The sequence below is a fragment of the Apodemus sylvaticus genome, chromosome X (genome assembly GCF_947179515.1).
Source record: "Apodemus sylvaticus chromosome X, mApoSyl1.1, whole genome shotgun sequence".
Lineage (NCBI taxonomy): Eukaryota > Metazoa > Chordata > Mammalia > Rodentia > Muridae > Apodemus > Apodemus sylvaticus.
In genome coordinates this window covers 149370356-149379524 of record NC_067495.1, presented here as the reverse complement: position 1 = coordinate 149379524, position 9169 = coordinate 149370356, and positions in this window count along the sequence as shown.

Sequence of the window (9169 nt, the reverse complement as noted above, 5' to 3'; positions counted from 1 at the left end):
GTGATGCTTGGAATGACCAGGAGGTGTGTGTGTGTGTGTGTGTGTGTGTGTGTGCTTGTTTCTATGAAACTGCAGCATCTGTGGACAAAGGCAACACCTGTTCTCCTCTGACCTCCACAAGCACACACATATACACATATATGTTGGAACATACAAATACACACATACAGACATGGACACACATAGAGGGAGTTCAGGAGTACAGGGAGGAAACACCTATAATGAACATAAAGTACTTTCTACTCTTGTCAGTTAGATAACATTCTTATTTTCTCCCTCCATTGTATTAAAACTCTGCAACACTCTAAACACTAGAAAGCTGGTGCCAATCTTTAATACTGTACAATAGCATTGTGTTGAACTTGCTGGACTCTATACTTGTCTTAATTTTACTGATGTGTTTCAAATAAGGTGCAATTAGTTCACTTCACTAAGTACTTCATCAAGTGCAGCACTAACTAGAGGCCCACTTTTTTTTACTGCCCTTATAATTTTTTGAGGCAAAATTTGCTTTCAGTGAAATGTACAAATCTATATGGTAAATTTTGACAAATATCTTTCATAAACCCCTCTCCAGACACAAATTATTATTGAGAAGTCTGGAAATTTCCCATTCCTATTCCAGCACAATTCTACAGGGAAACCACTATTCTAAAATTTCTCACTATAGACAGCCTATTTGAGTAATTCCTATTGAATGTGAATGGAATATATAGTATGTACTCTTTTCTACTACTCTGTGTCTGAATTCTTTCCTTTTCTCTGATACTTTTGAGATTCCTCTATATTGCTGAAATATGTTTCCTTTCCTTTCATTGCTGAGTCATTTGTCATTGTACTTTATCATGTGGGATTGTTATTCACTATATGAATAGTTGTGTATATTTCTGAGTGAACATATGCTTTCTTTTGTCTGGAGTAAAAACCTGGAAGGGAGAATTTGCCACATCATAGGGTAGTTGTATGTATTATTAGCAACTGGAAGAATGTTTTTCAAAGTGAATACACAGTTGAGACTCCTACCAGAAATGTGTGAGAGTTCATTGTATTTCTCATCCTCATCAACATTTGTGTTGCCAGCTTTTATTTTTATCCATTCAAGTGGGTGTGAGTGATTTCTGTGATCATTTCCTTGATGACTAATTACATTAAATATGTTTTATGTTTGAAGTTCTCATTTCTGTACCTTCCTTTGTAATGTGGCTGCTCAAATCATTTGCCTGACTCTACACAGTTGTTTGTCTTTGTGTGTGTGTGTGTGTGTGTGTGTGTGTGAGATATTTTGAAAATTAAACCATATATCTTGGAATTTGACATGCAATACATGGCGTGTTTAAACTATGGTAATTGAACTGTGATAAAGCACCATACTTCGGTAAGGTTTCATAAACATGCATGCAACTATGAAGTCTTCACCTAAATGAGGCAAATAGTGTATCATTATCCTCAAAGTTTCATCAGCCCCTGCTAATCACTTTCTCCTCCTCCCCTATGGCTAGATAACCAGTGATTTACTTAGTGTTCTCAAAGTTCTTTATATTTCCTAGAGTTGTACTTTGCACCCTGTATTAGTTTGGGTTCTCTAGAGTCACAGAATGTATGGGCAGTCTCTATATAGTTAGGGAATTTGTTGATGACTTACAGTCTATAGTCCAACTCCCCAACAATGGTCAGCAGCAGCTGTGGATGGAAGTCTAAGGATCTAGCAGTTGCTCAGTCCAACGAGGTAAGCAGGCAAGGAAGAGTGAGGATGAGTCTTCTTCCAATGTCCTTATGTAGGTCTCCAGCAGAAGGTGTGGCCCAGATTAAAGTCATGTGCCACCACACCTGGATCTGGGATTTGCTTTGTCCCAGATGACCTTGAACTCAGGGATCTCCCTGTCATAATCTTCTGGAATTCACAAGAGCTCCATGCTGAGATCCAGGTCAGAAACTTATATCTCTCAGCCTCCAGATTAGGATCACAGGTGAGTCTTCCAATTCTGAATTGTAGTTCATTCCAGATATAGTCAAGTTGACAACCAGGAATAGCCACTACACAGCCTGTTTGGTGGCTTCAGTTAACAATGTGATGATATTATTAGTCTATTGTACATCTACAATAAAAAAGTCCAGAAACTGTCAATCTGATCATTTTAAGAAGTGAGAATTTCAAGAGATGCTACATGAGTCAGAGATGTTTGTTTGTTGCTGGGTTTTTTCTTGCTATCATCTCCAATAAAATATTGAACAAAAGGTATGAGATTAGACATCCTGATTTTAGAAAGAAAACATCCACTTTTTGATCTTAAGTATAACATGACTTAAGAATTTGTCACAGATATTCATTCTCATATTAAGAAATTTACCATCTTGTTTTCTGGAAGTTTAAAATTTTTCTTTAAAAAATCTGCAATAGATGTTGGAGTTTCTCAAATGCTTATGTTGCAGTTACTGAGTTAATTATCCAGGTCTTCCTTTCTTCATTTTTTAATAAATTGAATTACACCTTGATTTGTATTTCCTTGAGCAACTCTTGTCATGGTATGCAAACCTTTAACATTTTTAAAGTCACATTGCTAAAACTATTTTTAAGAGTGTTTTATGTATTAGTTCATAAACCATATTGATTTATAGTTCACTTTTTTCATTTTATGAGGCAGAATCTCACTATTAGAAAAAATGATAGTAAATGCAAAATAAGTAAGTACAAGGAAGATATTAGAGACAAGAGCAGAGGTCAATGAAATAGAAAAAGATAAACAGATAAAATGAGCAAATCACACATATTTTTTTAAAATAATACAACCCTTGGAGAGCTAAATAAGAAAAAGGTGATATATATATATATATATATATATATATATATATATATATATATATATATATAATATGTATATATTATATATATATAATCATTGGTATCATATATGAAAAATATATTACCACAGATCATGTAGGTATTTAGAGAAGAGGGCATATAATGAGCAGCTTCACACCAATCATTTAAGAAGTTAGATAAAATGCACACAAACCAATTTTCCAAACCCAGAAGCATAACAAAATATGAATAGCCTTAGAGTTTGTAAAAAACAAAACAAAACAAAAACAAAAACCTTAATTTTCTAAAGGGTTTCATGTAGCAAGAATGCTGGAATTTTGGTTTCTTTAAAAAAAAAAACTCAGATTTTTTTTGTTGTTGTTTCAGTCCCAGGTGTGGAGTATGGGGCTGCCTCGGGTTATCCTCAGCAGCTGACTGATTTGCCTTATGCTCTAGCAGGGGCATGGTTTTGTCAGCTGCAGATAGTTTCTGTGATTGTGTGACATTAGAATTCTGGGAACTTTTCAAAGGATATAAAAATGCTAGGGGCCCATAGGCAGGGTTGGTGGTTGGTGGTCTTTGCAGGATGTTGGGGGGGGTTGTGGTTTGTTAGTAGTTAAGAAGAAATTAGATTCAGATCTTTTTCTCCCTCTCCCTCTCCCTCTCCCTCTCCCTCTCCCTCTCCCTCTCCCTCTCCCTCTCCCTCTCCCTCTCCCTCTCCCTCTCCTCCCCTCTATCCTTTCTTCCTACCTGGATACAAGGGGTGAAACATGAACATGAGGGGAATAATGGGCAGGTAAAAGAAAAACCCACAAAGTTGTAAAGACCAGCTATAGTCTAGGGAGATAGCTCAGTAGGTAAAAGCACTTACTGTTTGTGGTAGCTGTTCTTGGCTGTCAACTTGATTACATCTGGAATTTACTAAAACCCAAATGTCTGGGCATGCCTATGAGGGATTTTTTTCTTTCTTCTTCTTTTCTTTTTTATTAATTAATTTACTTTGCATCTATATCACAGCTTCCCCTACCTCCTTTCCTCACAGTCCCTCCCTCTCACCTCCTCTTACCCCATCTCCTTTCCCTTTTCTCATTAAAAAACGGGAGGCCTCCCATAGATATCAACCTGCCTTAGCATATTAAGTTGCAATAGGACTAGGCACATCTTCTCCCATTGAGGCTAGACAAGGCAGCCAAGTTAGGGAAAGGGATACACAGTTAGGCAAGTCAGAGACAGTCTCTGCCTCTACTGTTAGGAGTCAAGTTATTTTTTTTTAATTTAATAGTTTGAAGTGGGAAGACCACTTCTAATCTGTATCTTTGAGGTAGGGAGAGACACCGTTAATCTATGCCAAGCCTTCTGTCGGCAGCCTGTATAAAGGACGAAATAGAAGCTCAATCTCTTTGCTCTCTCTCTGGCTGGCAAGTCCATTCCTTTATTGGCATAAAGCCTACTTCTTCAGGATTCCAGTGTGTACTGAAGAGCAGTTGAGATATTCAGCCTTGTTGACTCAGCAACTACTGGATTCTTGAACCTTCCCTTAGTATTGTTGGGCTAGCAGGACCAAGGAAGAAGGTGAAGAGTGACCCAGATTTGCCTGACTCAAGGCCAGAGTTTTTCTTAGATTTGGTGACTGGCTAGGAGGCTGCAGGCTATCTATGTAGTGTGAAGGGCTGTGATGAGGAGCACAGCCAGTCCTCCCTTTGCTGTGATTTCAGTCTTAATGAGGACAGGCTGTGAGAGTAGTATGGTATGGAAGACCTGGGATTCTTTTCTCTTGCCCATTTATTTGCCACAATTATGAAGTGGAAAACATTTAAATGTGCTTGTTGCTCCTGGCAGCTCCAAACCTTACCATGCAGATCCTGTCCCTAGGGTAACAATGACATCTTCTTCTATCTAGACCTGTTCACTGCTCAGAAATACATCACCAAATGTAACGAAGATGGTTACAGATATCTGCCCCTAGCTTAGACACTCATTTGGCCCCAGCTTGGAAATGTCTGAGAGATTCCTAGAATTTAGTAGCACTCTGAGACCTGTTTGTCACTGCAGTAACATCAAAGTTAGAGAAAATGAGTTGATAGCTAGGATCTTGGCATGGGTAAGACACCTATAACTGCAGATAGACTGGGATGAGATGGTATCATTATAGGAGGGGTCTAAGTTCAAGGCCTGTGAAAAAGGAATGTGGGGGATACCTGGGGATCTAGGTAGATGTGCTCTGCTTACAGAAACACTGATGAACTGAGAGAGTGAGAGACCCCTCTTTTTGAAAACTAGGGTACTCTACACTCTGGGTAAAAGGGTGTAGGTGGGCATACTCAGGTTGTGGAAATGATAATAAAAATCAGAGTCTTTAGCTCTTTATCCAGGAGAGAGGAGATAAGTGCTCTTAGAGAGTTGGCTATGGAAGGATTCTGGACTTGGAGGTGGAGAGGGTTGTTGAAAAGGACACCTGACTATAGGGGTGGCTGCAGACAATGGTGAGGAGGAAGAGATACATTCACAGTTGCTGTCTGGTAGAGCAGTGACATCAGCATGGGTGAAAGGGGATATCTCCAAACAAGAAGTGAAATTGCTGAGGGTTGGGAGACAACAGTATTAATGCTGGAGAAGAGGGAAGGGACCATGAGATTCCAGCTATATGTGTGTATGGGAGTGTGCTGGATTGCCTGACACTAACATGCCTTTCTGTTTTGTTTTGTTTTGTTTTGTTTTGTTTTGTTTTCCACTCACAGACTGAGGAAGAGACCAATACAATCTGACACATCCCTGTCTGGTCATGTTACCTCCTAAGTTTACTGCTAATGGCACTGGCGATTTTGCAGGACTGGTGTGGGTGGATGGGTGTCAATGCCCAGCGCTCACTGCTTATCCTGGGCATCCCCGATGACTGTGAAGAAGAAGAATTTCAGGAGACCATGCAGGCTGCCCTCAGGCCCCTGGGCAGGTACCGAGTGCTTGGCAAGGCCTTCAGAAAGGAGATTGGGGCAAAGGTCGCTTTGGTTGAATTTGCTGACAATTTAAACCAAAGTTTGATCCCCCAACAAATACCAAATACTAGGGGGTCCTGGAGTGTGATCTTCCTGCCTCCGGTCCCTGAAGTCGAGTCACAGCATACATTCAGTTTCCCTGCATAGCAGGCTCATGGGCAAGCTTTGGAAGGGGCTTCAGGTGGGGCAGGGGCTGCAGTTGAGGAAGGAGACGTAGGTGAGACAGGGGCTGTGGGTGAGGCAGGAGGAACAGCTGAGAAAGGAGTCACAGATGAGGCAAGAGCATAAAGAGGGAAGTGGAGATCAGATCTGTTCAGCTCATCTGTCCTGATTTCTGTTACCAAAAGTCCACCATTCAGAGGGTTCTAATCTCTGTACACTTGGCTTTGGGGTACCCCATGATATCCTTAATCTGTATTCTATATCATGGGAGACTCATTTCCCAAGACTACTAGTGGAGTCTTAGGAAGAAGGCTCCAGAGTATGCAAAGAAGCAGTGAAATAAAACTGCAAGGGAGGACAAAGACATCCCTGCCCCATGAAGGCCCAGTATGCATCTGACCATATCCACTCAGAGTTCTCAGGGTTTGACTTTGTACTATACCTGGGTATTGTCCCACACAACAGCAGAGCCACCTTTCCAGGTGACCTCAATATCCTCATGGCCCTGTCAGATAGCGGTGTTCCACCACCCACCACCCACCACCTACAACCCACCCCCAGCCAACAGCCTGATGTTTTCTGGGCCCAAAGCCAACTTGCTATTGAAGGTCCTCACCTTGTTTGGTGGTAGTCTCCAGCATAAGCCTATGCTCCTCTTGTGGCTCCTCCCTTTCCTGGAGCTCCAGATTAATAGCTCCCACTAGGGCTCTGTAACCACAGAGTCTGTCCTTTGAGGGACTATAGGATTTGAATAGTTGTCCAATGGCCTTTGCTTAGTTTTCATTTCCTTCTGTATCTTCAGAGGACTCTGAATATTTATGCTTCCTTTGCACTTTGTTGGGGTAGGTATTTGATCCTTTAGAGTGCATGGAGTCTGCCTGGGGCAGTGTATTAGTTTGCTTTCAGTTGCTGGAATAAAAGACATTTGTGAAGGAAAGGATTTATTTGGCTTGAAGGGAAATTACAGCAGGAATGAAATGAAAGAACCTGGGGGCTGGAACTAAACCAGAAGCATGGAGAAGCCATGTTTACTGGCTTACTGTTTATGGTTCATCAGCTCATAGCTAGCTCAGTCAGATTGCTTTTTAAAATACAACCCAGGACCACCTACCCAATGTGGCACCTCTCACAGTGGATTGGGCCCTCCTACTTCAAACACTAATCAATAGAATGCCCTCACAGACTTGCCTACAGGGCAGTTTGATGGAGGCATTTTTGCAGTTGAGGTTCCTTCTTCCCAGATGATCTCTAGCTTGTTTCAAGTTGACAAAAGAAAAAAGAAAAGAAAAGCCCTAACCAGCACTGGTGGGGCTGGGCACTGGACTAGATTGAGAATAACACAATGGTACAAAACTCAGTTTATAGGACTTAAAGGGTAATAGAGAATACTGTTTTGAGATTGGTAAAAACAGAGACTCAGCTAGCCTGAATGTAGAGTGGTAGAGGAAAGAAAGAACACAACAGCAGGGCATCAGGCTCGAAATGCACAAGAGTGAAGGGTTTGCACAGCAAGTAGAGAGGGGGATGTCATTAAATATGCTGTGGAAGCATATTCAGTGGAAAAGTACACTAGAGTGGTCTGCATTAGAAAAGAGGTTGCCAGCTCCAGCTGTTGCTAAGGGAACCACTGCAATCATTGAGAGCAGCTAGGAAGCAATTTAGAAGGGATAAGAGTTTTTGAAAATAAAGCAGAGAGAAACCTGCTGAATGGAATGTAGATATGAGCTTTCCAGAGACACAGCATGACTTGATTACAGCCACACCTGCGAGGCTATGTGGCAGAGGAGATTTGGCAGATGTAGTGGAGGTTACTAGCTATGCTTAAACTATGGAGATGATCTTGGGTTGCCTGGTAATTAGTAAGTGGGAACAAAAGAGGACATCATAGAGATTAGATGTGGGAGAAGACTCACTCAGTTCACAATTGCTGACTGAGAATGGAAAGAGGTATCTGGAATGGCTGAAGGGCCACTCCCAGGCAGCAGAGACTGAAATCCTACAACCTGGAGGAAATGAGTACTCAGGTACTCTGAGTGAATCTGGAAGCAGACTCCCCCCAAGCCTTTAGATCAGAACTCAGCCAGCAACACTCTAACGGCTGCTTTGAGAGCCCAGAACACAAGGAACCCACTCCTGACTTGGGGCAAGTGGGAATTAATAAATGGGTGTTGCATTAAGCTTCAAAGTTCATAGTGATTGGTTATGGCATGCTGGATCAGGTAGGTGACATGGTGTTCTCTTTAAAGTGAGGATTCTTCTAATGCATGTAGTTTTTCTCGTTACTTCTAAGACCATGAGGTGTAGGACTCAGTGTACCACAGTATCAGGTTGGGTTCCTTGCTGAACCGGCTAGCATGGCTGCAACAATGAAACTCCAGCAGTGTTTTCAGCCTTACATTGTCTTTTATTTCTCTAAATTTACAAAGTAAAATATTTTTTCCTAGAAACATTTCTTGTCATTGCAAGCTATAGTCATAGAAGATTTTTAAAGTGTTTCTTCCTCTTCCATGGATTTCCCAAACCTCTGACACAGAGATGTTTGAGTTGGATCTAAAACTTTCAGTTGTAGATTAGTCTCCTTATCCTCCTTATCCAGTGTTCTTTGAGCAAGGCCATCTTCAAAGAACATGAAGTTCCTGCTCAGCACAGCACATTCTATTCAGCCAGCCTCAAGCTAACTAAAGAGCTTCAGAACATGACCTGGATCTTTGAACATTTTCATACATTTACAGGCAAAACACAGCACAAGTATTTGTAAGGTTTTCACTGGAAAATTTTCTTGGTTCTTCATTACCATGGATGGAAATGTGAAATTGGACTTCTCAAATTAAGTCCCTAATTTCTCAGTCTTCTTTTTCCTTTATAAGTTCTTTAGCTTTGCTATGAGTTCAGTTGGATTTTACTTAAAAATAGTGTTAGAATCTTAACCCTGGTACCTCAGAGTATAATCTTTACAAATACAATATTAACAGGGTTATCAAGTTTGAGGTCATTAAAGTGGTCCTGAACTCAGTAGGATCAGTGTCCTTGCAAAGAGAGAAAATTTTGTAAGTATTGTTCACACACACACACACACACACACACACACACACACACACCAGAGAGAGAGAGAGAGAGAGAGAGAGAGAGAGAGAGAGAAAGAGAGCCATGTACCTACCAGGCGGTAGGAAAGGAGAGAGGCCTGGCCTGGGATAGATACTTTTCACAAGAGCAC